This window comes from Rhamphochromis longiceps, linkage group LG6 (assembly GCF_057381845.1).
Source record: "Rhamphochromis longiceps isolate RC_006_pf linkage group LG6, R_longiceps_female_GT1.1, whole genome shotgun sequence".
In the NCBI taxonomy this organism is placed as follows: Eukaryota; Metazoa; Chordata; class Actinopteri; order Cichliformes; family Cichlidae; genus Rhamphochromis; species Rhamphochromis longiceps.
The window spans coordinates 4,616,329-4,643,871 of record NC_140562.1 but is presented as its reverse complement, the minus strand read 5'-3'; the positions used below and the strand labels follow the sequence as shown (position 1 = coordinate 4,643,871).

The 27,543-nt window shown below is 42.1% G+C and overlaps 1 long non-coding RNA gene across 1 annotated transcript in view; it reads left to right on the top strand.

The window, feature by feature from the left end:
• The first annotated feature begins 989 nt into the window (after window positions 1–989).
• LOC146667313 (uncharacterized) overlaps window positions 990–27,543 on the top strand; it is a 34,704-nt gene continuing 8,150 nt past the window's right edge. Inside the window, exons 1-2 of the long non-coding RNA XR_014912037.1 lie at window positions 990–1,186; window positions 26,456–26,643. This is a non-coding gene — a long non-coding RNA (uncharacterized LOC146667313). The remainder of the gene's footprint in view (window positions 1,187–26,455; window positions 26,644–27,543) is intronic.

Sequence of the window (27,543 nt, the reverse complement as noted above, 5' to 3'; positions counted from 1 at the left end):
AATGTATAGAAATCTTACATATACCAACAAGACTGTACATCACTGTCACCACAGCGTCTGTTTTCATTCAAAGGCTTTATGGCTTTAATACCTGGGGGGCCGGTCTCTAGTCAAAATGCCCGGGCCGATTTTTTGTCCCAGTCCAGCCCTGAGTGGTGAACTGCCAGAGCAGAATTATACAAAAAAAGCCTTTTCAGGGAACACAAAGCGGGCTAACAAATTAAAGCTGTTCCAATGTCTTTAAAATTTATTATTGCGCTTGTTGTTGCCCCAGTCCAGAATGAAGAAAGCATTGCCGATATCGAGACTCAAAAATGTCTGAACACCGACACAGATTCCAGGATGTATTTCCTAATGAAGAGTTGATCCCAAAGCACCAGTTTTTAAAGCACCGCACTAACAAAGGCTTTTGGACCTGGGATTGCTCTCCGGACAACAAACACAGTCAGTTTAAACAGATTGTAAGGCATACTGGCAACTTTGACAACATACTCTTGTTCTGCTTTCTGACATGGTCACCTGTCAGGGAACAAGGTACTCTAAAGGCATGATTGTGACTTATGGTTCTACTGCAGGTCTTCCTGATTTTGCAGAGATTGTTTAAATGGCACTTTTAGGGGAATGGGTGCCTTTTATTGTAAGAAGACAGATGTCCTGCTCCACATCTGCCTCCAGTGTTGAGCGTCATCTCTCTGTGTGTTCTGTTTTCCAAGACATGGAACGAACTGTGAGATTCCTCATTGATCATGAAGTCAGGAAACTTAACCTCAACAGTGGCACACCATCAACTGTGGACGAGTTGGTTGTAGCTGTTAAAGAAACAAATTTCCATCCCCACAGATATAAAACTCCAATACAAAGACGAAGACTTTGATGACTTCTTCACCCCAACTTTCACAACTGAAGTAAAAGATAAAGACACGCTTAAAGTAGTGCAAGCACCACTAAGCTTAATACTGACAGCTGTTCCCCAGGAAGAAACACTTGAAGCATCTTATCTGAGCTCGCTATGCGAGTCTGTGAATCTCTCTGTGGACTCCTGAGATACTGAGTCCTTCCCCTTGTGAAAGGCAGAACCCGTGGCCTGCTGTGTTTCCCATTCCAACTTTCTCTACAACTGGAGGAGATGTGAAGTGGTTGTCCAGAATTCAAGGATAGATGGCCTGCTCTTTTCGAACCATTCCAGGTAAGCGATTTGCCATTTTATTCTGAATCCGTATCTAGTAATTTATATTTATATTTATAAAACTATAGTCCAACATTCAGTTTGTCATTGTTGTCCACTCCAAGAACAAAGTAACTCTAGAGTTAAAAAGAGCGATGGAACTCTGAGATGCCTCGTTGAGCATGTGGGAGACAGTGGACAGGCTGGATCACTCTTACGTACAAGCTTAAATCAATCCGGTTTTTGTGAACTGACTTAATTGTGAATGCCCTTTCAAGATGTTTTTATTTTATAGTTTCCATTCAGGTTTTTTTGTGCACACACTGAAAATGCAAATAAGACCAAGTGGATGGAAATTCCACCTTCATTTAATGGACAGGATCTTGTTGAGTTTTCACGGTGGTCTTCCCAGAAACTGAGATTATCTGAATTGAATGACATCATGAAACAAAACGTTTAAAAAAAACTGTCTTAATCATCGAAGAAATCCCAGTATTTACTGATGTTAGCCAAGGCTTGCAGCCTATTCCTTGGGGTGATATGTGCCCTTAATCTCTAGTATTGGCCCAAACTTTGGAGCTCTTTCAAAGTGTTTTTGTTGGACCCAAACCAAGCCCAAGGCTTATGACGCTCAAAAACAAGCTTCTAGCCTAGGCAATCAACTTGACTGCTGGCCCTGCAATGGTGAACAACTGCTTGGTTTTCTGTTCAAGGATGTTATGCAAGAACAGAACTGCATCAGTGGAATTCTTCAGGATCTTATAGAAATGGGAAGTTTTTAATGTGAAGGTTTGATAACAAGCCAAAGTTTGTAATTTCTGGTGTTTAAATCGTTTCAAAGGCCTGTTTTCTGTTATGTTTTACACACTAAAATTCTCTACTGTGAAGCTACACTTTAAATTGAATTATTAGAGTGGAGAGATTTCAATATATAAAACAGTTTTATTTGCTGTTATTTATCGTCCACTTGCGCCTTACTCACAGTTCCTGTCAGATTTATTTTTTATCTGATTTACTTCTCAGCTCAGATAAGATAATTATTGTGGATGATTGTAAGCTCCATGTAGATACTGACAGCCTCAACAAGGCATTAATCTAATATTAGACTCAACTGGCTTCTTTCAAATGTAAAAGAAGCCACGTATCACTTTAATCACAGTCACTCTTGTTCTGACATATGGCATAGATAACGATATGAAGATAAAGATTCCTTTATTGTTGCTGTTTGGACACTGCTCAGTGAAATTAGGGCAGACCTTAGGTTTCAGCAGACTAGCATATATACATCCTTGTTTAAACTCATGAATTAAATAACCGTACAATAAAATAGTAAATATAATAAGATAGCAAAAATAAACCAAAATGAGCAAAATAGTAAACATAATGACATTAAAATAACAAAATATAAAAGTATAAATACACACAGTTCTGCTAAAAAGGATATTGCACTTGTTGTTAGGTAGCTGCAGCCATAGAGTGTGGGTGTCATCATGTGTTGTGTCGTGGTATGCTGGTGTTCTATTGAGCACCAGTATTACTTTAACCTTAACTAGTAATACCTTCATTTCTTCATAATAATAAAATACTCGAAACCATCCCACAGATGTAATATTATCTACAGCTACTCTTAGTACCATTGATGTTAAGTTAGACTCTTTTTCTCCAATTGATCTTTCTGAGTTAACTTCAATAATTACTTCCTCCAAACCATCAACGTGTCTTTTAGACCCCATTCCTACAAAACTGCTCAGAGAAGACACATTCACTGCTAAGAAACCACGCTCATGTTTGTGTGGCCTATCATAATTCAGATGTTTTATTCTTTTCTAGACTCTCTTTAGTTTTTGAACTTGATAAATGAATAAATAAATATATATATTTTTACCCTTTCAATTTTTTATGAAATCACCTAAAGAAGAAAAATCAGCTAATGGAGACATGACTACATCCCCTTTGCTGAATTTTAAATAGGTATTTTGTGAAAGTCAAGCTGAATTACTTCAGAAATTATATGCTTCCAATTACTGAATCTGTTGGGGGCTCGAAGAGTTGGCTCATGGTTTTGGGGGATGTTCTGTGGTGCACAGAGAAATTACTTTTTCATTGTCTTCTTTGCTTGTGCATTTATACACCACTGCTGGGTTTACACTTTGTCTCCTTACCATTGCAAGTTGCTTTAGTCACAGGGGATTGTTGAACTGGTGGTTTAAAAATAAAACCTATCTGAACTCAATCTCTAAATGTCCCCATCATTATCTTTCAGCTCACCTTATTTCTGCCAACAGCCAGTAGAGGTCAAATCTCCAGCAAAACTTAGAAAGCAGAACAACTTTCCTGTATACTCAACCTTTCTTTACAATAACTTTGAATGCAAAGCATGAGGATGCTGTAACTGTGCTCCTGTCTCAGGGAGCCTTTTCCGGTATGAGCAACTCAACTCAAACAGCAACAACAAAAAAGCGATGGACGTGTCCTATTGGACCTTCTGGTTTTGTGGTTGTGTTTCTGCACATGTAAATGAGTGTTTGTGTGTGTTTGTTTGTTTAGAGAGTCACTGAGGGCATTTAGGGTCAGAATGTCAAGACGGGCCGACCGAAAGTTTGTGATCTTTGACCCTGGCTTGTGTCCAGATCAAAATATGTAGATCCTTCCTGTGCAACACACACACACACACACACACACACACACACACACACACACACACACACACACACACACACACACACACACACACACACACACACACACACACACACAGTGCAGTTGTGTGGCAGATATATGGGCTGGAATGTGGCCATAAAAATAATGCAGAATCACACTGAGCTTTTATAGTTATAGAAACAAGGGTGGGAGATGGAGGTGGGAGTGGCTGAAAAACGCGAAAGGGGCATGAAGCTGGAGAGGACGATCTGTGTCAATATTTGTATAAACAAAGCAATTTTATAACTGAAGCTCCTTAGATTAGCTACAGATTTATGAATCATCAGTGCCGATGCTAAATCCTCTTTTCGTGTTACAAAGCAACAATAGGATTTGCTAAAGAGTGTGCAGTGTCCATGTTTGTGACTGAACAATGCATGCAATTTATGTAATAGTGTGAACGTATTGGTAACTCTTCAAACAGTTAAACAGCAACAGATGACCTGTCGTCATCTAAATCAGCTTGTTTTCATCTAATACGTGTAAACTTGTTAAATTTGTAAGAAAAGTTTTAGTCTGAAAAATCTTTATTTCCCTGGGGAATAATGAAGTTCAAGGTCATTGGTTACTCGTTAGTCCACTCAGGAATTTGTGACAGAAAAAAGGGAAAGATGGCTTTGAGTTTCACCCAGAATGTCCTGATCAATGTGCTATATTAAAAGACAAGAAAAACAAAAACCTAAAAAAACAGTTTATACCAAATACACGGGCTTTGGAAAGTTTTTAGAATCAAATAGTGTCTGCAATTACATTTCTTGATGTCATACAAAAGTAACTGAATGAAATTTGGGGGAAAAAGTCTTCGCCATCATCTGTGATGACAAATACTCCCTGTATGTCCTTTATGTTGTATAGCTTGGCAGGGGCTCCTCTTTTGTGTCCCTGTGTGTATTGCATCTGTTCCGCCTGGCTGCTAGGCTGATTATCCAGACAAGGCATAAATGCTGGGTGGCCCTCTATTGGCCTGGTGTCTCCTCTGCTTAAGATCAGGGGCCCCAGTCACCTGATTGTCATAAAAACAACTTTATTAGCTTCTCTGGAGCCAACTAGGTGTGTCTGTGTGTATGTGTATGTGCATGTATGCTGGTAGTGCTCTGTGTAGGGCCATACCAGTCACCTGATCCTCATAAAAAGATAAATGGTCCATGTTCCAGGCCATTTATTATCGTTGCTGGAAAGAGGTTTTTGAAGCATGCTGTTTGTTTATAAATCTACTTTAACTTAAAAAACACTGCACTGTATTTCCAGACAAGAATGATGCAATTCTATATCTAAATATCCAAAGAATTGATTTTTTATAAACATTTTTATTTGATAGGAATCTAAATGGATTTATACCAAAGATGGGATAAAAACAAAAACAAAGCCCAAAGCATTGAGAGGCTCAAGAAGCACAACAGGATAAGAGCACATTGTCTTAGTTTTTTGTTAAAGTCGTTTGTAGCCATATTTAACCATTAAATGAAAGTGGCTGCACCACCTGCCTGTATTCAAATTCAAATTCAAATTTTATTTGTCACGTACACAGTCATACACAGTACGATATGTAGTGAAATGCTTGGACAACTGCTCGTGACCTAAAGAAAACAAAAAAGGAAAAGGCTATGAATAAGATAGGAAATAAATATGAAAAATTAAAAAGGGTAAATTTAACTAGGAAGGAATAAAATATAAATTAAGGTTAAAAATGAAATAACTGTTCAACACAAATTAGAATGAAGGGTAAATTTAACTGGGAAGAATAAGATAAAATATATAAATTAAAGTTGAAAATAAAATAACTGTACAACAAAATACACAATATAGAACTATATAAGAATGTATGAAGGAATCTAAATCTAAATAAATATATACACAATAACAGCAGCTGTACAAGTATTAACCGGAAATGAAGAATATAGTGACCAGTGTTGTGCAAAACCAAAGTCCAGAAAGTCCAGTGTGTGTGTAAGAACTGTATGTGTGGGTCAGTACTGTGTGGTGGTGTGATTGAGAGACCGTATCGCCTGCGGGAAGAAGCTCCTCCTCAGTCTCTCTGTGTTGGTCTTCAGGGAGCGGAATCGCTTTCCTGACCTCAACAGAGAGAACAGTCTGTTGTTGGGATGGCTGAGGTCCTTCACGATCTTCCTGGCCTTGGTCCAGCACCGCCTGCTGTAGATTGAGTGCAGGTCAGGGAGCTCGGAGCGGATGGTGCGCTCAGCTGACCGCACAACCCTCTGTAGAGCTCGTCTGTCCTGCATGGTGCTGTTCCCGAACCAGGTTAAGATGTTTCCCGTCAGGATGCTCTCTATGGTGCAGGAGTAAAAGTTCCTGAGCACCTTGGAGGGCAGTTGGAAGTCTCTCAAGAGTCTGAGGTGGTAGAGACGCTGACGGGCCTTTTTCACCACGGTGTTGATGTGACAGGACCATGACAGGTCCTGCGTGATGTGAACTCCGAGGTATTTGAAGCTGTCCACTCTCTCCACTGGGCACTCGTTGAAGACGGGGGTCTGGTAGTTCCTCTCCTGCTTAGTGCTGAAGTCCACTATCAGCTCCTTTGTCTTACTGACGTTTAGAAGGAGGTTGTTCCTCTGGCACCAGTTCTCCAGATTCCTAATCTCCTTCAGGTAGGCCGTCTCGTTGTTATCAGAGATCAGGCCCACCACGACGGTGTCGTCAGCAAACTTGATGATGGTGGTGGAGCTGGTAGTGGCCACACAGTCATATATGTACAAAGAGTACAGCAGGGGGCTCAGAACACACCCCTGGGGGGCTCCAGTGCTGAGAGTGGTGGAGGCTGAGACATGTCCGCCCATCCTTACTGCCTGTGGTCTGCCAGTTAGGAAGTTGGAGATCCACTGACACATAGATGAGCTGAGTCCCAGATGCTCCAGCTTGGTGGTGAGTGTGGAGGGAATTATGGTATTAAATGCAGAGCTGTAGTCTATGAAGAGCATTTTAACATAATTCCCCCTTCTAGTGTCCAAGTGAGTGAGTGATGTGTGGAGGAGATGAGAGATGGCATCGTCTGTGGAACGATTTGGACGGTAAGCGAACTGTAGTGGGTCCAGTGTGTCTGGTAGTGAAGAAATGATGAAGTCTCTGACCAGGCGTTCAAAGCACTTCATCACTACTGAGGTGAGGGCTACAGGGCGATAGTCATTGAGAGAAGCAGGGTGGGGTTTCTTCGGGACAGGAACAATGATGGACTCCTTGAAGCATGTGGGGATCACCGACTGAGATAAAGAGATGTTGAATATCTCAGTGAACACAGGAGCTAGCTGGTATGCGCAGTCTCTTAGGATACGACCTGGGATGCCGTCTGGTCCTGCTGCTTTCCTGGTGTTCACTCTCTTGAAGGCTCTCCTTACTTCATGCTCGGAGATGACGAGCACATTTCCGGTGCTGGCAGTATCTTCCTGTCTGCAGCCGTTAGCGCCGCTAACACTAGCATTGTTGGAGACCTTAGCTGCAGCCTCGAAGCGAGCATAGAAAGTGTTCAGCTCGTCTGCCAGAGTCACGGCCGCGTTCGTCATACCGGTTGTTGGTGCTTTATAGTCCGTTATTGTCCTTAGTCCCCGCCACAGGCTCCTAGAGTCACTCTGTTGGAGTTGTGACTCTAGTTTCCTCCCGTAGCGCTGCTTCGCCTCTTTCACCGTCCTCCGCACGTTATATGACGCGGCTTTGTACGGGTCCATGTCCCCCGTCATGAGTCCCGTGTTGTAGGCAGCGGTGCGGGATCTCAGAGCGTCGCGGATGGTTTTATCCACCCGCGGCTTCTGGTTGGGAAACGTTGTGATAGTCTTTGTCTCCACGGTATCATCCGCTAGTTTCCCGATGAATCCCACAACCGCTTCCGTAAACACGTTGACGTCATCGTCGGAGCTGTTTCTGAACATGCCCCAGTCTGCGTCATCGAGTGCGTCCTGTAACGCGGCCACCGATAAGATGGCGCCGGTGAGGTCGGCTGCCGTCACGACTGCTCCGACCACTTTTTCTTTGTCTTTGTTTTTTAAGTTAGTTTTCAGCGTTTCTAAATCGGCAAAATCATCACCATTGGGTACATTAGGTATGACAGTGACACTCTTGTTTCTATTGGTATACAATGTACTCACAATTCGAAGTTTTTAACTCCGGATCCGAGCTGGCCGAGTGAGATCTCGAGGGAGAACAAAGGGAAGCGGCGGCGGCCTAGAAGGAAGCGAGCCGGCGTCAGGAACAGGCTGAGAGCTCGTGCACACCGCACACCTCTGCCTAGCATCCTGCTCGCCAACGTCCAGTCACTGGAGAACAAGCTTGACGACCTCAGGGCCAGGATAAAGTTCCAGAGAGACATTCGGGACTGCAATCTCCTCTGCTGCACCAAGACATGGCTGAACCCAGCGGTGCCGGACCACGCCATCCAGCCGGCCGAGTTCTTCTCGGTTCACCGCATGGACAGGACACGGGACTCGGGGAAGTCAAGGGGAGGCGGCCTGTGTTTAATGGTGAACAACAACTGGTGCAACAGTGCGAACGTTGTTCCTCTCACACGCTCCTGCACACCAAATCTGGAACTACTGTCCATCATGTGTCGTCCTTTTTATCTACCTCGGGAATTTACATCGGTCATTGTAAGTGCCGTTTATATTCCACCACAAGCGGACACGGTCACCGCCTTATGCGAGCTGCATGAGGCACTCACACAGCACCAGACACAACACCGGGACGCTGCGCTTATTGTGACGGGGGACTTTAATAGCGCCAACCTCAAACGCGCAGCGCCGAACTTTTATCAACACATCACCTGCCCCACCAGGGGTGTATTATGGGAACGGCAGTCATTTGCCAATCATTTCATTCCAGAGTGATATATATTTTAATAATATCTGAACTGCTTGTACAGAAAGCCTGGGACAGGATCTCCTTGTATTTGGCTGTATTATTCTGACCACTCTATTTGCTGCAGAGAGGTAATGCCATAGCATTTTTCATTATTTGCTGCTACAGCCATCTTTCTTCACTATGAACCTGTCAGTCAAAGCAGCAGTGCCCCTAACAATAAAGAATAAATGAATCTCCCAATATAATAAACTGTAAATATAAAGGTGCAAATCACTTACAGAAATCATACTTAATTTTATAAATGGCTGCTGAATTGATTCCTTTCTCAAGTCGTCCCTCAAAGAATTGCAATCTTTACTTTTTGGTTTCCTCTTTCAGTCTGGGAGTCTGCTGCTTGGCTCTGCTTTGTTTATATGCCACAAACAGAGTCAAGGGATGTATTGCTAATCTTCTTAAAGAGTTATCATCATACAAAAGCTATTCTTGAGAAACTGGACTGTGCTTGGTCACTCCTTTAAGGTTACAGTTCAGTTTTATTTATATACTGCCAAAGAAAGTCACCCAAAAGTGCTTCATACTGCAAAATGATACAGTACAAGAGATTGTTGGAAACCCCCAACAATCACCCTGTGAGTAAGCACCACGAAAGTGAGAAGAACAAACTCTCTTTCCCCAGGAAGAGATGTCCAGAGACAGGCTCAGGAAGGATAAACTGTTTGGCACAGCTGTTTGTGGGGGTAAGCTGTTCCTTTCTTCAGTGTGTGGTATTTGTTGATAACCGTTTGTTGTTCATCTGACAGTTATTTGTGTTCTGACTCTATACTTCTCACGTACATTGACCTGGTGTCTGGTTCTTAGACCTGGTTCTTAGAGTGACTTTTTTTTGCCTTTGCTGATTCAAATAAGGATTCATGTTAGATAAGAAAATTAACAGTTTTGGATAAGAAAGTTAACTGTTTTTGTTCAGCATCAGGATGTGGGAAAGCTATAAAGGAATGTTAGTGTGTTTAGTATTTGTTTTGTGGAGCAAATGCTGAACAGGAAACTAAATAATGTGGATATATCTTGATTTAAAAACAAAAGTAAAAGAAACCCTAACAAGCAGAAAAAGAACACGGTGTAATGCCCCTTTATGCAGGCTTAAGAAAGAATCCATCTCAGTGTCAAATCCTACATTGTTTCTTGTGTTATCTTTTCTCACTGACAGTTGGGAGGACAATGCAGACAGCTGGAGGAGAGCCAGTCATATAAATGAATGTCTTCCTTCATTTGGAGATATACCAAAAGCAAAAGAAGATACATGGGAAATGCAAGATGAAGCGTCAGAAAACAGCCAGAGTAACAGATGAAAGCATGATGCAATGCAGGAATTTAGCGATTCTGGAATTCCAGAAAAGTCAACTAATATTCTGTCAGCAGCTGACAGAAGCACAGAGCTCTGTATATATCTGTACTGGGAGATATTGTTTTCATTTCTATACACTTCCTGTTCCTGCTGCATGAATAACTGCCATGCACTATAAACCTCTCAGTTTTCTGTAAGCTCAGTAAGACAACACCTGCTCTATTAGTAGTTATTGTTATATGTAAATTGATCTTGGGAGGAGGAATGATTTGAAGACTGTCCATCTGCCAGATTTAATTGTGTAGAATTTACAGCCACAGACAGATACACAGAAGGGGTAGGGAGAAAAAATGAATACAACATAATATCGCAATAGCTTGCATGGTAATAATATATTGATACTGAGGCAATAAATATTAATGTTGCCAATTCAACTTTATTAATATAGAGCCAAATGACAACAACAGTTGCCTCAAGATGCTTTTTTAAAGGTAAAAAGACAATGCAATAATACAAAGAAAACAGAGAAAACTACAACAATCATATGACCTCATATGAGCAAGCGCTTTGGAGACAGTGGCAAGGAAAAATTCCCTTTTAGCAGGAAGAAACCTTCCAGCAGACAAGGCTCAGGGAGAGGCGGCCATCTGCTGCGACCGGTTGGGGGTGAGCGGAAGAAGAAAGGACAAAGTTAAATTCATGGAGCTGTATAAACACATAGTGAGTAAAAAACTGACTGAAGAAGAAATACTCAGTGCATCATGGGAATTCCCCAACAGCCATCAACATAGCAGTGTAAATGTATGCTCCGTCTTCTAATGATGCTTCCTAAGGGAAGCATGTATAATGTAAACAGAATTGGTCCTAGCACTGAACCCTGTGGAACTCCATAATTAACCTCAGTGTTCATTTACATGAACAAACTGCAGTCTATTAGATAGATATGATGGTTTGGAGGAAGTAATTATTGAAGAAGTCAGTTGAGTCCACCCTGAAATTCCCAAGACTGGCTGTAACTGAGAATTTTACATCCATATTGATACTGACTCTGACCTCTTTGCTTGGAGTTTTATGAGTACCACATTTAGTTTTATCCAGCATGTGTCTGGCCCAACTTACACCAAAGGGCACCCTTTGCACATTGTTCTTACTTTGGCTCTGAATGTTGATTCTATTTGTTCTAAGGACATTTTTATTATTGACCACAGCTGTGTTATTTTTTAATTTATCTGCAACTGTTACGTCCCTCTGCAGCTTCTAATCGTCTCAGTGTTTTCAGCTGGTGCTAATTGGCCACACCTAGTCAGGTGTGGATAAAAGCATACCTGAGGCAAGCTTTCCGGCAGTGCACTAGTCTTTGCCTTGGTGGCACCAGCCATTTTAGCCAACCTGGTTTTCCATTTTAGGATGAAACCTCTTCTCACCCACACTCTGTTGTTCGTCTCCTTTTTTTATGTTGCGGCTTTTGAGCCGGGTCGTAACATAAGTGGGGGCTCGTCCGGGATATTTGGACATTTTAGTGGAGACTGAATGTCAGTTTGTTTTGCTTTTAAGTGGGTGGGTGATGGTGGTCACTGTAATTGAGCAAACTCCCTTTAGTTAGTGTGTTTCAGCTGGGTGGCTGTGCTGCCCTTCCATCGAAGCACTTGTTTGTTGTTTTGCTTTATTGTTTTAGTTTATTGTGTTTGGTGGCTATCCTGGGTGGGGGTACGCTTCAGAGTTTGGTAGGAGACTATATCTCTGGTCTGCTGCCTGCTCTCGAGTTCGCGTTTAAAGTTGCCTCGAGCCTGGTACACCACTGAAGACTAGGGTAGGAAAAGTAAGGGTTTTGTTGTTTTTAGTGTTTTAGGCTGGGAGTTGCACATAGTAAATCAGTGGCACCAAACTTGGTAGGAGGTTTGAGACCATTCTTGATTATGGTCTGTAGCTGAGGCAGGTAGGCTGTTTTTAAATTGGCATTGTGTGCACACCCTGTGTGTGCGTATGTCAGTGTGGATGGATGCTAATGAGATCTTTGTGAGGTGAGTGTTTTATGCTGTGACCTTTAGTGTTGTGGGGAATATGGCTATTTTGTTGGATCACTTGTGAGTGTTGTTGGCCAGGTGATGGCAATAACACTGTGGGGTGCTGAGCCACCCTTGATGTGATCATTGTGTGGCCATAGCTCTCCAGTTTGTGGTTGGTCACTAGTGTGCTTGATTTACTGAACTTTTTGGATTAAAGTAACTTGTTGTGGTATAGGGCCACTTGTATGTGACTGTTTGTGTGGTGGAGACAACAGATCACTTAGTTGTGATTATTTGTTGCTACTTTTGGTTTTGTGTTGTAGCAGATCAGGTAATCATTTTGGGTTTGACTGTTGTGCTCCTTTGTGTTGGTCACATGTTACTTTTTGTCTGTTCAGTGTGGCAACTTCAAATCCTCATGCCCATCCATGCTTAGAGATGCCAACTATAACGTGAACACTGTGCTTCTGTTAGCTTTAACTTTTATTCCAGGTTTGTGGGTCAAGGAACTGAAGGCTTCAGAGGGGCTTTTAATAAATTTAAGGGTCCTAGAGGAACCCTTTTAAGGGAGGAGGTGTTACGTCCCTCTGCAGCTTCTAATCGTCTCAGTGTTTTCAGCTGGTGCTAATTGGCCACACCTAGTCAGGTGTGGATAAAAGCATACCTGAGGCAAGCTTTCCGGCAGTGCACTAGTCTTTGCCTTGGTGGCACCAGCCATTTTAGCCAACCTGGTTTTCCATTTTAGGATGAAACCTCTTCTCACCCACACTCTGTTATTCATCTCCTTTTTTTATGTTGCGGCTTTTGAGCCGGGTCGTAACAGCAACTGTGACGAGGTTTTCAGCCTGCCATGAGGTCTGCTCTTGCTTCTTAAAATTCTCCACTGCCGGCATGTTTTCTAAGGCTTTTATTTCATTTTTATCCCCTTATAATGATGTTGGTGTCCCAACAGATCCTTTTAAGAACATTGCCTTTCTACCTGTCCTTGTAAACGAGTCCCAATTGTACAGTCTTCACCATGTAAAACACCACTTATCGATTCTGTTTTGGTGTACCCCAAGGTTCTCTTATGGGGCCTGTGTTGTTCTTGTTATATTTGCTCCCCCTTGTGCTCATTCTATCCCCCTTAAAGGACATCTCTTATCACTGCTATGCAGATGATGTTCAGTTGTGACCTTGTTTCACCCAAATGAAATGTCTGAACTCCATAGTTAATTAAAGTGCCTAGACACTGTTAAACATTGAACGGCAGACAGTTTTCTTGAATTAAATCAAGATAAAACTGAAATAATTCACTGTGCACCAGAAAAGTGCCCCCTAGACTCTTTAACTGTCTCTCGGATTTGCGTTGTGGCTTCGAAAGGCTTTGTTGTATATCTTGAGAAATTACCAGACTCATAGAAATGTAGTGTGTGGACTTTTAAAAAAAAAATTGTAGGCAGTGTTTTGGAGCCATTTTGCAGTGTTCAATGACCAGAGCAATAAAACATGAAAGCTCTCATCATGTCAAATTTCATGAATTTAAAAGCTTTCCAAACCTGTTAAAAACTAGCCTGTGTTTCATGACTGCCATTCTACCAGGGTTTGCTGGTAAATGAAAAATTTTCCACTGAAGAATCATCAAGGTCTATTCTTTTTTTTTTATTTATTTGTTTGCCTGTGCCATTTGGTTCTTTAGCCGTCAGAATTGTTGTCTGAAGACTAACATGGAGACCCAATGGATTTACTTTGCCATCACAGCCTTGCCATATTGGTCCATTTGATCTACCTTTGTTGTTATTATTTATTTTATTTTATTTTATTTTGAGTTGTTACAGACGGGACAGACATGACTGAGGGATAGGAAAGGGAGAAAGAAAGAGGAAGGAAAAGAAAAACAGAAGGGAAGAGGGACAGTGAGAAAGGAAACTTAAAGAGAAAGAAGAGAAAAAAAATCTGCAAAACAGCGAGGCCGTGAAAGGTGAACTGCGTTATAGTGAGGGACCACTGTAATATTATAACAAATATGATATAGAGCGCTACACAGTCCATCCTTCAGTTCATCCTTAAGAACTTTAAAGTGCTTTACCTCTTTTTATGGTATGGTAAACAGAAAAAAGGTAAATTTAGTAAATTTCATCCATACGAATGAAGCACATTGCAGTTGTCTTAAATGCAATGCTATTTTAAAGAAACTGTATGTGATTACACTGTGATTTGGGTCACACATCAACAAGGTAACTCCTACTTAATCCATTTAATACTACTAGCTGACACTAGCTAGACAAGTCTGAATATTTCTGTGTATTAATCGACACACTGTTGTCCAGTTAGAGTTAGGGCTAGGAAGAGGATGATGCATAGACAATCTGGCAGTGCAATTACAATGATCACACTACTACTTTTCCATGTACAATGGCTTGCAAAAGTATTGGGCCCCTTGAACTTTCCCACATTTTGTCACATTACAGCCACAAACATGAATCAATTTTATTGGAATTCCACATGAAAGACCAACACAAAGTGGTGCACACGTGAGAAGTGGAACGAAAATCATTCATGATTCCAAACATTTTTTACAAATAAATAACTGCAAAGTGGGGTGTGCGTAATTATTCAGCCCCCTGAGTCAATACTTTGTAGAACCAGCTTTTGCTGCAGTTCCAGCTGCCAGTCTTTTAGGGTCTGTCTCTACCAGCTTTGCACATCTACAGACTGAAATCTTTGCTCATTCTTCTTTGCAAAACAGCTCCAGCTCAGTCAGATTAGATGGACAGCGTTTGTGAACAGCAGTTGTCAGATCTTGTCACAGATTCTGGATTGGATTTAGATCTGGACTTTGACTGGGCCGTTCTAACACATGGATATGTTTTGTTTTAAACCATCCCATTGTTGCCCTGGCTTTATGTTTAGGGTCGAGGTCCTGCTGGAAGGTGAAGCTCCGCCCCAGTCTCAAGTCTTTTGCAGACTCCAAGAGGTTTTCTTCCAAGACTGCCCTGTATTTGGCTCCATCCATCTTCCCATCAACTCTGACCAGCTTCCCTGTCCTGCTGAAGAGAAGCACCCCCAGAGCATGATGCTGCCACCACCATATCTGACAGTGGGGATGGTTCAGAGTGATGTGCAGGGTTAGTTTTCCACACATAGCGTTTTGCATTTTGGTCTCATCTGACCAGAGCAGCTTCTTCCACATGTTTGCTGTGTCCCCCACATGGCTTGTGGCAAACTGCAAACGGGACTTCTTATGGTTTTCTGTTAACAATGGCTTTCTTCTTGCCACTCTTCCATAAAGGCCAACTTTGTTCAGTACACGACTAATAGTTGTCCTATGGACAGATTCCCCCACCTGAGCTGTAGATCTCTGCAGCTCGTCCAGAGTCACCATGGGCCTCTTGGCTGCATTTCTGATCAGCGCGCTCCTTGTTCAGCCTGTGAGTTTAGGTGGACGGCCTTGTCTTGGTAGGTTTACAGTTGTGCCATACTCCTTCCATTTCTGAATGATGGCTTGAACAGAGCTCCGTGGATGTTCAAGGCTTGGGAAATCTTTTTGTAGCCTAAGCCTGCTTTAAATTTCTCAGTAACTTTATCCCTGACCTGTCTGGTGTGTTCTTTGGACTTCATGGTGTTGTTGCTCCCAATATTCTCTTAGACAACCTCTGAGGCCGTCACAGAGCAGCTGTATTTGTACTGACATTAGATTACACACAGGTGCACTCTGTTTAGTCATTAGCACTCATCAGGCAACGTCTATGTGCAACTGACTGCACTCAGACCAAAGGGGGCTGAATAATTACGCACACCCCACTTTGCAGTTATTGATTTGTAAAACATGTTTGGAATCATGTCTGATTTTCGTTCCACTTCTCACGTGTGCACCACTTTGTGTTGGTCTTTCACCTGGAATTCCAATAACATTGATTCATGTTTGTGGCTGTAATGTGACAAAATGTGGGAAAGTTCAAGGGGGCCCAATACTTTTGCAAGCCACTGTGTGTGTGTGTGTGTGTGTGTGTGTAAGAGAGAGAGGACGGAACAGCTTTTTTGTACAAGTCCAGGATGGTTATAACATCACATGGCATGTAAAACAAAACTTTTAATCAGATTTATGTTTTTTTATGAAAAAAAATATGTGCAGAAAACTGCTGGTAATGAAAAGATGTCTGTGAACCCACAAGAAAAGGTGTAGCTTAGTTTGACAAGGCGTGTTATACTGTAAGGTAAAGCCCTACAATGATACAGAGAAAACTGAAAATCCCAACAATCAGGTGACCCCCTATGAGCAGCACTTTGGCGACAGTGGGAAGGAAAAACTCCCTTTCAACGGGAAGAAACCTCCGGCAGAACCAGGCTCAGGGAGGGGCGGCCATCTGCCTCAGTTGGTTTGGGGTGAGGGGAGGAAGACAGGACAAAGACATGCTGTGGAAGAGAGCCACAGAAAAATAATAACTAATGATTAAATGCAGAGAGTATTTAAACACGAGTAAGTGCGTGAGTGGGGGTGAGTGAAGGAGAAACTCTGTGCCATGGAAAGCCTGAAGGAGCCTAGGCCTATTGCAGCATAACTAAGCGTCACCCAACCCAGTCCTAACTATATGCTCTGTTAAAAAGGAAAGTTTTAAGCCCTTTATCTTAAAAGCAACAGTAGGGCATCTGTCACAGAAGAGTGGTCTGAAAGCTGAAGGCTCTGCCTCCCATTCTGCTTTTAAATATCTAGAAACCACAAGTAAGCCTGCAGTGAGAGCAAAGTACTCTATTGGGGTGATATGGTACTATGAGGTCTCTATAATAAGATGGAGCCTGATTATTCAAGACCTCGTATGCAATGAGAATATTTTTAATTAGATCCTGGATTTAACAGGGAGCTAGTGAAGAGAAGCCAGTATGGGTGAAATATTTCTAAATATTGCTATTTCTTGATTAAGAGATGATTAACTTGGGAAGACCACGTGGCGCTAACTGCTTGCAGTAATATCTATTTGCACAAACTTATTTGCAGCAAGGATATGGATGCATTAACAGGCATTGCAAGCAATTGTTCTTTCCCATTTTTAATTTCTGGGGTAAGGAGTAGTCTGCAAGGATACATTCAAGATCTCGCTGCTGTCAGAAAGCAACAGAATCACATGCTGTGAATGTTCCTCTATTGGGCTACATAGAACTAGCTTGGCATATTATCCCATGCTACAGTGCCTTGTACAGCAAGTTCTTGTGTGTCTTATTTGTCTGCAGGCTACATGTTCATAACGAACACTAACGAAGAGAAATTACCCTTTTAGCTTTAAGTTCTCTGTGTGGGCTACACAAAGACACATACATCTGACATGTAACTTAGCAGTGGAAATGGCTTCTCAGCTACATTTTAGGTCTTTCTTTGTCAAAAGCTTAACAGACATGGACACTAATGCTGCCACACAGCACAAAAGGCTGCAGTGTGCTTGTGTGTCTGTGTGTGATGGTGATCTGGCAAATCTTTAACGGCTTAATGAGGTAAGCAACAACATGCCTGGGGCCATGTTGGAGACAGAACACACACACACACACACACACACACACACACACACACACACACACACACACACAGTCACAAAAGCTTGTGAGCTAAAGATAGTTGCTATTTGAGTTGTCAAACGTCAGTGAATCATAGGGTCACACAGAGTTGACCTTAGGGTGGCAAGACACTGATGAGTAAATTTCTTTATTACCTCTAGCATTTATTCTGCTGTATGACACAGTTGCAAAACAATAGCATGATATTCAGTTGTACATTATAAAGCAGAGCTCATGCAAATTGTCAGACTCATTTTTTCAGGTTTTTAGGAAACGACCATGTCTGTACAAAAAAGCAAGAAAAACATGCACCTCTTTCTGCTCTAGCCAGCTGTCTGCAGAATCAGACGTTGTGATATCTTTATTGTAAAAAAAATGACAATGAGATCAAAACACACTCATGTTTTAGCTATTTTTTGTTATTTACTGGCTATCGTAGCGTCCATAAACTTGGTAATACTGACAGAAAACCATTTAAGGATGTGGAATATACTCACTGACTTTGAGCTATGAGGTCATTAGGGGTCATTAGCAGTGCTGGCGCTGTCCTGTACCATGAGGTCACTGCTAATTACGTTGGCCTTAAGATTAGACAGTACAACACACACACACACACACACAGGCCCCATACAGTAGGCCCATACAGCAGGATAGAATGGATAATGTGATTGTACTAATGGCTGGACATCAAACATGAAACATGAGTTAATGGATGGGACCACCATGGCAGGCACACAAAGTCAAAAAAGAAGAAGAAAGGACACAGAGACAGGCATGTGCTTATACAGATACTGTACTTTGCATGAATATTGCTTTTCACTCGTTTTTTAAACGGAGTGACACTGAATTAAACTTTTTTTGGTGTAATTGATTCTAGATTTTTGTAGTTGACTGTAGACTTTAAGTTTGAACAGAAATTTGCAATTGCAGTATTTTAAAACATGCCATTGAGGCTTTTGAATTTTTTTAAATTATTTTTTTATCCCTTTATATAAATTGTTAAGACTGTTAATTGCTAAGTCTTCGAGCCAGGGAAACAATTCCCATTTGGGCTTGTGTCAGGAAGGACATCCACCAAATCAAACATGTGGAGCTACTCACTGTGGCGGTCCCTGGTGACAAGGGAGCAGCTGCAAGTAGCATGTATAAATTAAGTTCTAGTCAAGTTAATGCAAATATTAAGGTTAATATTCATACATTCAGCTGTGCAAGTGCTTTTAAACTGATATGAGAGGAAAATGCATGCACAAGACGATAAAAAAAATCAATCAAACACTAATGCCAAGAATGGAGAGTGTGACTTCACTCAGACTTGTGCAGGCGCAGTGAGAACACGTAAACTTTACATAGAAACAGGGAGATTCTGACCCAGACCCTGCTCTGAGCCAACATGTCACCTGTTTATGTTGGCAAAGTTACAGTAGTGCCAGCTGAGTTGGAACGTTTCACCCAATAAAGCTGCAAAGAGGTTTGGTCTGACTGAATACGGGATATCAGTGTTGCTGAATATGGAGGACTAACTTTAACTGAGTATTGCCCGATCGACCGATCACTGTGAAGTATGCTTTTCAGTAGATATAGAATTATTTGTACTTCATGAGACAAGAAAATGTTAAACACTGATTTAAAGCATAGACTAACATTCTGTCAGAACTCTATTGCCCTGTCTATAATGCAGCATAGTTATCAGAGCAGGAGGAAACCAGGCTTGACCCACTATCCTTTTGGATCACTTCAGTGCTGTCTTAACTCCAGTTCTTGCTGAACTGAAGCAAAATGCCAAATCCCTCCTTGCAGCAAAATCAGTGTTATTGCTGGCTGTGACCCAGCTGCACTCTGACAGTACAGTTCATTTGTACTAGTAGACTAGAAGGTCCAGGATGGGACAGGTTAGTGTCCCAAACTGAGGAGGGCAAAATGAGTCATTGCTGCCCTGCCTATGGAAAAAACTTTTCATTTGTTAAAATATCAGGTGCAGATCTTTCAGAGTCACAACCTGGTAAAGGGAAAACCCAAAGAAGCAAGAGCAAAGACGTGCAAAAGAGGCCACTGGAGCATGGTGTAAACTAGAGCGTTTACTAATTTAACCCTGATAAAGATTTTGTTAGGGTAGCAGGGTGGCAGGGTGGTTAGCACTGTTGCCGCACAGCAAGAAGGTCCTGCGTTCAATTCCACCATCAGGCTCCAGTGGGAGTGAATATAAGTGCGAATGGTTGTCTGTCTCTGCGTGTTAGCCCTGCGACAGACTGGCGACCGCTCCAGGGTGTACCCCGCCTCCTGCCCTATGACAGCTGGGGTAGGCTCCAGCGCCCCTACGCGAGCCTGAAAAGGATAAGCAGATGGATGGAAGATTTTGTTTAAAAATAGGCATGCTTAAGAAAAAAAATGAAATACTGTTAAGGCTGCAGCTTTTTTTGCTCTACAAGCATGCATGAGATGGAGAAGTAGTGCTAGCCAAAGATAGAGAGGGAGAGAAGAACAGTGTTAACAAACCGTGTTGGACTGCAGCAATTTATCAGAGTGTCAGACTGTTTATTGAAAAGACTGCTGCTGGAACGAGAATTATAAACATTGTCTGTACTGTGTCTAACCAAAAGGAAATAAATCTATTTTATTCTATTCTTGTCCATAGGTAGGCAATATAAGTGGCTTTTACAATAAACAAATATTAAACTGGAAAAGGTGAACCCTAGTTTTCTGGCAGTAAGCTCAAGAAAAGCATGACCTGATACGAGTAATTTTAGTAGTTTTACTGCAAATAAATAAATAAAATAGTAATAATAAAAGTCTCATTTGCATCAAGTGCTTTAAGGCAACTGAAAACTGAAGTAAATCTTTATTATTTGCCCTTCAGCAAAGAACCAGCTTTAAATGGCAGCTTTAGGAACTTTTCACTAGCAGCAAAAACTGATAACTTTTTCCGGTTTGACATCATAAAATCATATTTTTATACAAAGATAATCTCAGCATGGCACGCAGTACATGCTTAAAAGACTTTATGAGGAAAGTAGATGAAAGTCATGTCCTTAAGATACAGATAACATTTTTGCTGGATAAAATCCTGCAAAATCCTGACACTGAGAGATGCATCTAGTCCTTAAATTGATGCATCTGCTGTTGGCCAAAAAACCCCAGACATGTTTCCTTTTAACAGATTTAAATAAAATAAGACTTTTTATTGCTACTGTATGTGTATGAACTGAAATATCATTCCAAATGAAACCAGGAGCTGCTGGTTTTACACACAAATGTCCTCCGGTGATGTACGAGACTTTCATAATAATTTTTTAACGTGAAGGCTCACTGTTATGAATGATCCCAAACCATACATTTTTCCTAAGCAAGTAGTTTTTAAGTGTTTAAACCAACCAGCAAGTAAAACCAAAAAGAAAAGGCAAAAAAGATATTATTCAAAACAACAACTAAAGAGTAGCAATTGATGCAGGGCACAACATTCCCAACTAGACTTCTGGCTGACAAACCTGCAACTGACTACTCAACCAGTGTGCAGACTTGTAGAGCTTCATATGGATCTTCATCATTTTAGCTAACCGGAGAGTCTCATTGCCCCTTTGTTGGGGTACATCAGAACATAGTTGACTTAATACTGATTTAAATCAACTTAATGCTGAGTTGACTTAACACCAGTGATACCAAGAATCTTAAACAATGCTTAAAAATGCTCTTGGCAGAAATTCCGAAAATATACAGTCTCCATTTACTACTACTACCTCCCCCCCTCCCTCCCCCCCCTCTCTCTCTACCAGCAGACAAATGAGATTTCCATTTTTTTAGAGCTTTATTTATGGTCAGTTGGCTCTGTGCCAGAAACTCCAGCATCACTCACGCACTTATCCACACATCCATACGCACATGCTACTCTATCTGTAGCACTGCTTTAAGAATGGCTTCCTGTAGTCCAAACAAAATGTAAACACAGGGACAAGAAAAAAAGAGGGCGAGGGAAAGAAAAAAGGGAAGGAGACAAGGAATCCAAATTGTACTTTTCACTGGTTGACTCATTCAGTTTATAATCAGTTAACATGTCTTTGTATTGTTGATAGTTCACTTGTATTCCTGACATTTATCCTACATTAAAGTATAACAATTCTGAATGTATATATATTTAATATCATATAAAATGAAAGTCAGATCAACATGTACTGAGTCAGGCACATAATCCTAAATAATTATTTGAATAATAAATTGATGAACATGTTCAGTGTATAGTGTGAGCGCTGTGAGCTGGTTTTGTTCAGGCTTGTTTCTGTTGATCTCCATGGAGACAAGTGTTTCCAAATAAAAAATAATCAAAATAATTTCCATCAAAGTAAAATTGTAAAGACTTCCTCTAAAGGACATATCACTAAAAGATGAAGAGAATTTGGACAAGTATCTGTGTACAAGGGACAAGACACACACATCAACGCTCACACTAGACGGGATAACAGAAGGCCAAGAACTGATCTCCTGAGTTCCCAGAATCGCACAGACAAAAAGGATTCAACTCTGTGAGATGTGCTGCTGCTTGAAAAGGGCACATTTTCTTGGTTTAAACCTTTGATATTTTCTCTGTTCTTCTGTTCTGTTGTATGAATTTTACAGAGCATACCAACTTTTTTGAATGTTGGGTTGTAAACCCACTATTCCCATATCAAGACTTACTTTGGAAAAAACAGACTTTGTCTTCAATGACAATACTTTTTTGGTCATGGTTTTTGATGGTTTTTATACTGTCAGGTCCAACTAATATCACAGAGCTCAAAGGAATGAAAAATGTTAAAAATGGCTCCCAAGTAAGGGACAAGGTCTCAAGGAGTTACAGATAGCTTGTGATAAATTCAAATAAGATGTTGTTTTGGAATTTGAGATTTTTAAAAAATGTGAATGTGAAGGAAACTAGTTTGTTTTTCCACATCTTTGTGACTTGTGCTGCTGCTCCTAGTACCAGATGCTTTGTTCTCCATGTAGTAACTTAACACACAAAATAGTGCATTTTTTGCAGAATGCGTTGCCAGGCATGAATCATAAAGCAGACTATGGGATATGATCGACAGAGGCACTTAGCTGGGTGAACACACTGTGGCAGCAATAAAAGTGAATTTGAACCATACTGTTTGCCTGGTAGTCACGCTTTGCAGAACACATCTGCATTGCACCAAAATCCACTCTCTGGACCAGTGTGAGACGGTCATCACAAAGGAGGGAGGATGAAATGGATGAATTTGGCACCTCAAGCCCTAACTGATGTCTATCCTTTACCAGGCTCACCAAAGAAGCAGAGTCTGCCTCTCTCCATGCTTTGATAAGGTTTAGGTAGTATGTTTGTGTGGCTCCAGTTCTGCTCCATGGCACAAGTTCATAGTAAATGATAAATGGATGGTAAATGGACTGGTTATATAGCTTTTCTACTCTACCTGAGCACTCCAAGTGCTTTATAAAGTATAGTGTATGTCCCGGACTCACTGGGTGACCACAAAGGGTGAGTACAGACTACTTGGTGAGTAGTTTGGAGCTGGAAGAAAGACTGTCTCCTGGTATCAATTGTCTCAGTCTAGCCCTTCTGTTGTATAGGTGCTGCTGGCATTCCTGGAGCAAATCCTCCCATAGTAGTCTCCCCAGCATGTGTAGTGTTGCTTCAGGTCCAAGACGAACTGAATCTTGGATATTCTTCCCAGCTTTCCTTAAATAATACAATGATCGACCGTGCGTCCTGCCAAACAATAATGGTACAAAGGGAGAAAAGATCGGTCTGAGGAGGTAGACGTTTAGTCAGACTTATTTAAAGCCTAGTAATTTGCACGGTTGTTTTATCAAGCGAGACATGAACAATGTGCCCTGACAGTCAGTACCTCTTTCAGGATGCTGATTTAGGAGATGACCTGAAACAGCCCCTGACTACACTCTTTGCAGAGACTCTGTTTTGGGATACTGTGTTGCATAAATAATACAAAGTGATATCCCAACACACTCTGGTGAAATGGCATGATCGAGTCCATGCTCAAACTGGACCTCCATTAAAGGTAATGTGTTGCCAGCTGACATTCCAGGCAACATGTGCACCACCAGCACACATCCCCCCAGTTGCAGGAACAATAAAATTCACTACAATTTTGCTGTATCTCATGTGACCAGCCATTATTATAACTCCTCTCTGGAGCAATTGGCGGACTGCATGCAGCACAAGAATCACATTTGCCTATCTGTCGTCAGTAAACCCTTACACATTGTCCCACCAAGTTTTTAACCCACTGGACCAATCGGTATCGAGAAGTAAAGAGAGCTAATCAAAGCCTTAACTCTATACTTTTTGCCCTTGTATTTAATTTCTACGGACACTATGGGATATTTATGCCTGCATCTCCAGCACTCCTGCCCTGACATCTGCATGACTCCCTGTGACCTGGATGCAGTCCCTGAGTTGCCAGGACCTGATGAGATGAGGCAGAGAGAAAATGCTTAGTATGGTGTGTCTCTGATGGACGTTCTAAGGAGCCCAACAGACATCCTTGAGCTTGTCTCACGACGCATGGCCTCTCTGGAAAGCAGGGGCGTTATCCACTGTGAACACTCTTCCGTGGCCACTGGCATGCCTGCACCAAGAACTAAGGGAGAGAGAGCTTTTGTCTCTGTGGCCCCCAGACTCTGGGACTGTCTTTATCTGAGCTTGAGGTCTGTGGACTCAATAGTCTCTTTTAAAAAAAACTATTAAAAACTCATGTTTTTGGAATTGTGTTTGTTAACTTTTTTTGTTTTTATTTGTTTTAAATGCTCTGGTATTTTTCTATGATGCACTTTGTGATTTCTATCTTGAAAGGTGCTATATAAATAACATTTTGCTTACTTACTTAACTCCGTGGCCTCGAACATATCCAGAAAGGATTCAGGATCATCCCACTCTGCATCTTGTGCAACGTGATCACTGGTAGCGGCAGCGCTTGATGAAATGACTCAGACAGAGCTAGAGTCTCCAACAACTGCACTGTCACTCCGTTTGTACCAGCATCTTACGCTGTTGCTGGTGCACCACCACCTACTTGGGATGAGTGGTGGCTAGCTCTGTCACATCTGTGCCACAGCCTGGCTGCAGGTCCTATGGGTCTGACATGTGTGTCAGGAGGGTGGATGCCACTGTAGCAGGACTTATGTTACTGGGATACCCAACATGACCCTGGAGGTGCTTGGTTCATATTCAGTTTTATTGCACGTACACTGGGTCTGCTCAGCTATTTCCATTGCTGGTCTTCCTCCATCTGCACTGTTCTCTGCACACTAGCTCAGTCCTTATCTTCTGGTTCTAGCCTGCTTCCCTGTAGAAAGGGAAGGCATCATGACTCATCATTTGCCACTATGGAGATAATTTTCAGAATAGATACTTTAACTCAGTGAGAATCAGGCCAGGTGCAAATTATATGCAGTACAATTGGGCATCTCACTGCTGCCAATATAAGTTACAATATTCTTGAGTCTATTTGAGTCTGGCATGTTTTTGGGCAAATTTTCTACCAGTCTCTAAAAGAACTGGTCCAAGTGTATGGCTCAAAGCTGTGCAGTGCCAAAACAACATATTTCTCTTCTCCATTACTTCTTGCAGTCTGATGAACAACATCCAGAGCCTTCAGGAACTCGGGGCGGACCTCATCCACACCAGGGGGTCTACCACCAAGAAGTTGTTTAACTGCCTCAGTGATCTCATCCCCAGACTCTGCTTCCTCCTCGGAAGACGTGTCAGTGTGATTAAGGAGGTCCTCGAAATATACCTTCCACCCGCCCGTCAATTTTCTCAGTCGAAGTCAGCAGCGCTCCGCCAGCACTATACACAGTGCAGGTAGAGCACCGCTTTCCCCTCCTGAGACGCCTGATGGTTTGCCAGTCCAAAAGTCTTTTTCCATGGCCTCTCCGAACTCCTCCCACACCCAAGTTTTTGCTTCAGCCACTGCCCGAGCCGCATTCCACTTGGCCTGTCAGTACCTGTCGGCTGCCTCTGGAGTCCCACAGGCTAACCAAGCCTGATAGGACTCCTTCTTCAGCCTGGTGGCTCCCTTCACCTCTGGTGTCCACCATTTGGTTCGGGGATTACCACCACAGCAGGCACCAACCACCTTGCGGCCGCAGCTCAATGCAGCAGCTTCGGCAATGGAGACACTGAACATGATCCATTCGGACTCAATGTCCCCAGTCTCCCTCGGAATGCTGTCGAAGCTCTGCCGGAGGTGTGCGTTGAAGATCTCGCGGACTGGGGCCTCTGCTAGACGTTCCCAGCACACCCTCACTACGCGTTTAGGTGCACCGGGTCTGTCCAGCGTCCTCCCCCGCCACCTGATCCAACTCACCACCAGGTGTTGATCAGTTGACAGCTCAGCCCCTGTCTTTACCCGGGTGTCCAGAACATATGGTCGCAGGTCTGCTGATACGATTACAAAATCGATCATCGACCTACGGCCTACTACGGCCTACGGCCTACCTACTCACATCCCCAGGCTTCTACCTTTCTACCTATAAAACCCGGAGAGCAGCCAAATGGCTGGTAGGCTTTTAGCTAAGCTTTAGCTTCAGCCAAGTGGAAGCTAAATTGGCTAGTCATTCATATGTAAATTAGGTTGTTACCTGGGAATTCTGGAGGGAGGGGAGTGGGGGTGTGTGATTGAGGGGGTGGGGGAGCTGCTAAAAGCTGTGCACTTCCTTTTGTGTTTCATCTTGATGCATTCTCAATCATCCAGGGAAACAAATCTCCAAAAGTCACCAACTTGGAGTGTTTCAGTTTGCCATCTTAGGGAGAAATCAACACACATGGGTGTATGTCCTTTGTTGCTGAGATTTATTGATAAAAACAGTACAAAAAACCAACCATTTGTACACATATTTACAAATAATAATAAAAAGTGAGTGAGTACATTTCAACATTTTCAGCATAAGCGCAGATGACAGTCAGGACCCGTTCCCCGACCCTAAGGCGCAGGGAACAAACCCTTTCATCCACCAGGAAGATCCCCAACGTACCGGCAGCAAGCTGCCTCTCACCAGGGGCAACTCCAGACTGAGACAGAGTCCAGCCCCTCTCCAGGAGACTGGTTCCAGAGCCCAAGCCATGCATAGAGGTGAGTCCGACTATATCTAGCCAGTACCTCTCAACCTCACGCACTAACTCAGGCTCCTTCCCCACCAGAGAGGTGACATTCCATGTCCCAATTGTTTTATTTCTGTTTTATTGAGACATGTGTCCTAGCGTCTGTAAAAAACTGTAAGATATTAATAAATAAAATGTTAGTTTTTATATAGTTTAGTAGCACCAGCAACTCACTTTGCTTTCTGTATTTACTTTATCTGCCATCTTCACCTTTGGAGCATAATGCAACTGCATGGTGCAACGTAAATATAAAGTGGTTGGAGTGAACAAGTGTTTAAACATTTACTTTTTTTCTTCTTTATGAGGTGTTTTGCACCAACAATTTGTGATCAGATGCTGGCAAATAGAGAGTGGAATATTAGGCCTGTTACTGTGTACAAATTTATGTGGGAGCTGGAAACGAGCATGTGTACAATCTGATTCTGTTTTTTCTGTTGCCTTGGGTTGTTTTTTTTGACACATACACTTTCAGTTATTACCGTGTACACAATTATTATTCTTGCTACACCTCTCTGAGTTGGCACCCTCATTTGATACAGGCCATTCACTGCTTTCAGATGAGAAAGACTGCTGGGTCTTTATGCGCAGTGTTGTCTGTCTGAATGCAGCCTCACTCTCTTCACAAGTGTTTGCAGAGTACTCCTGGCTCTGGCTTTGGAAAATCTGCTGTGAAACATAAACATGTTGAAGAGTTTTAGATAGGCTTGTAGGTCAGACACCAGTACAGTTACAAAGAAAATGCAAAACAGAGTTTATTTAATTCTGTGGTGGATTACAGACAATTTCCAAAGCATAGAAATGATTAGCGGTGCTGTACGACCAATCAAGAATATTATTCACTGCATTTCCCTTCACTAACTGAATTAGTAGT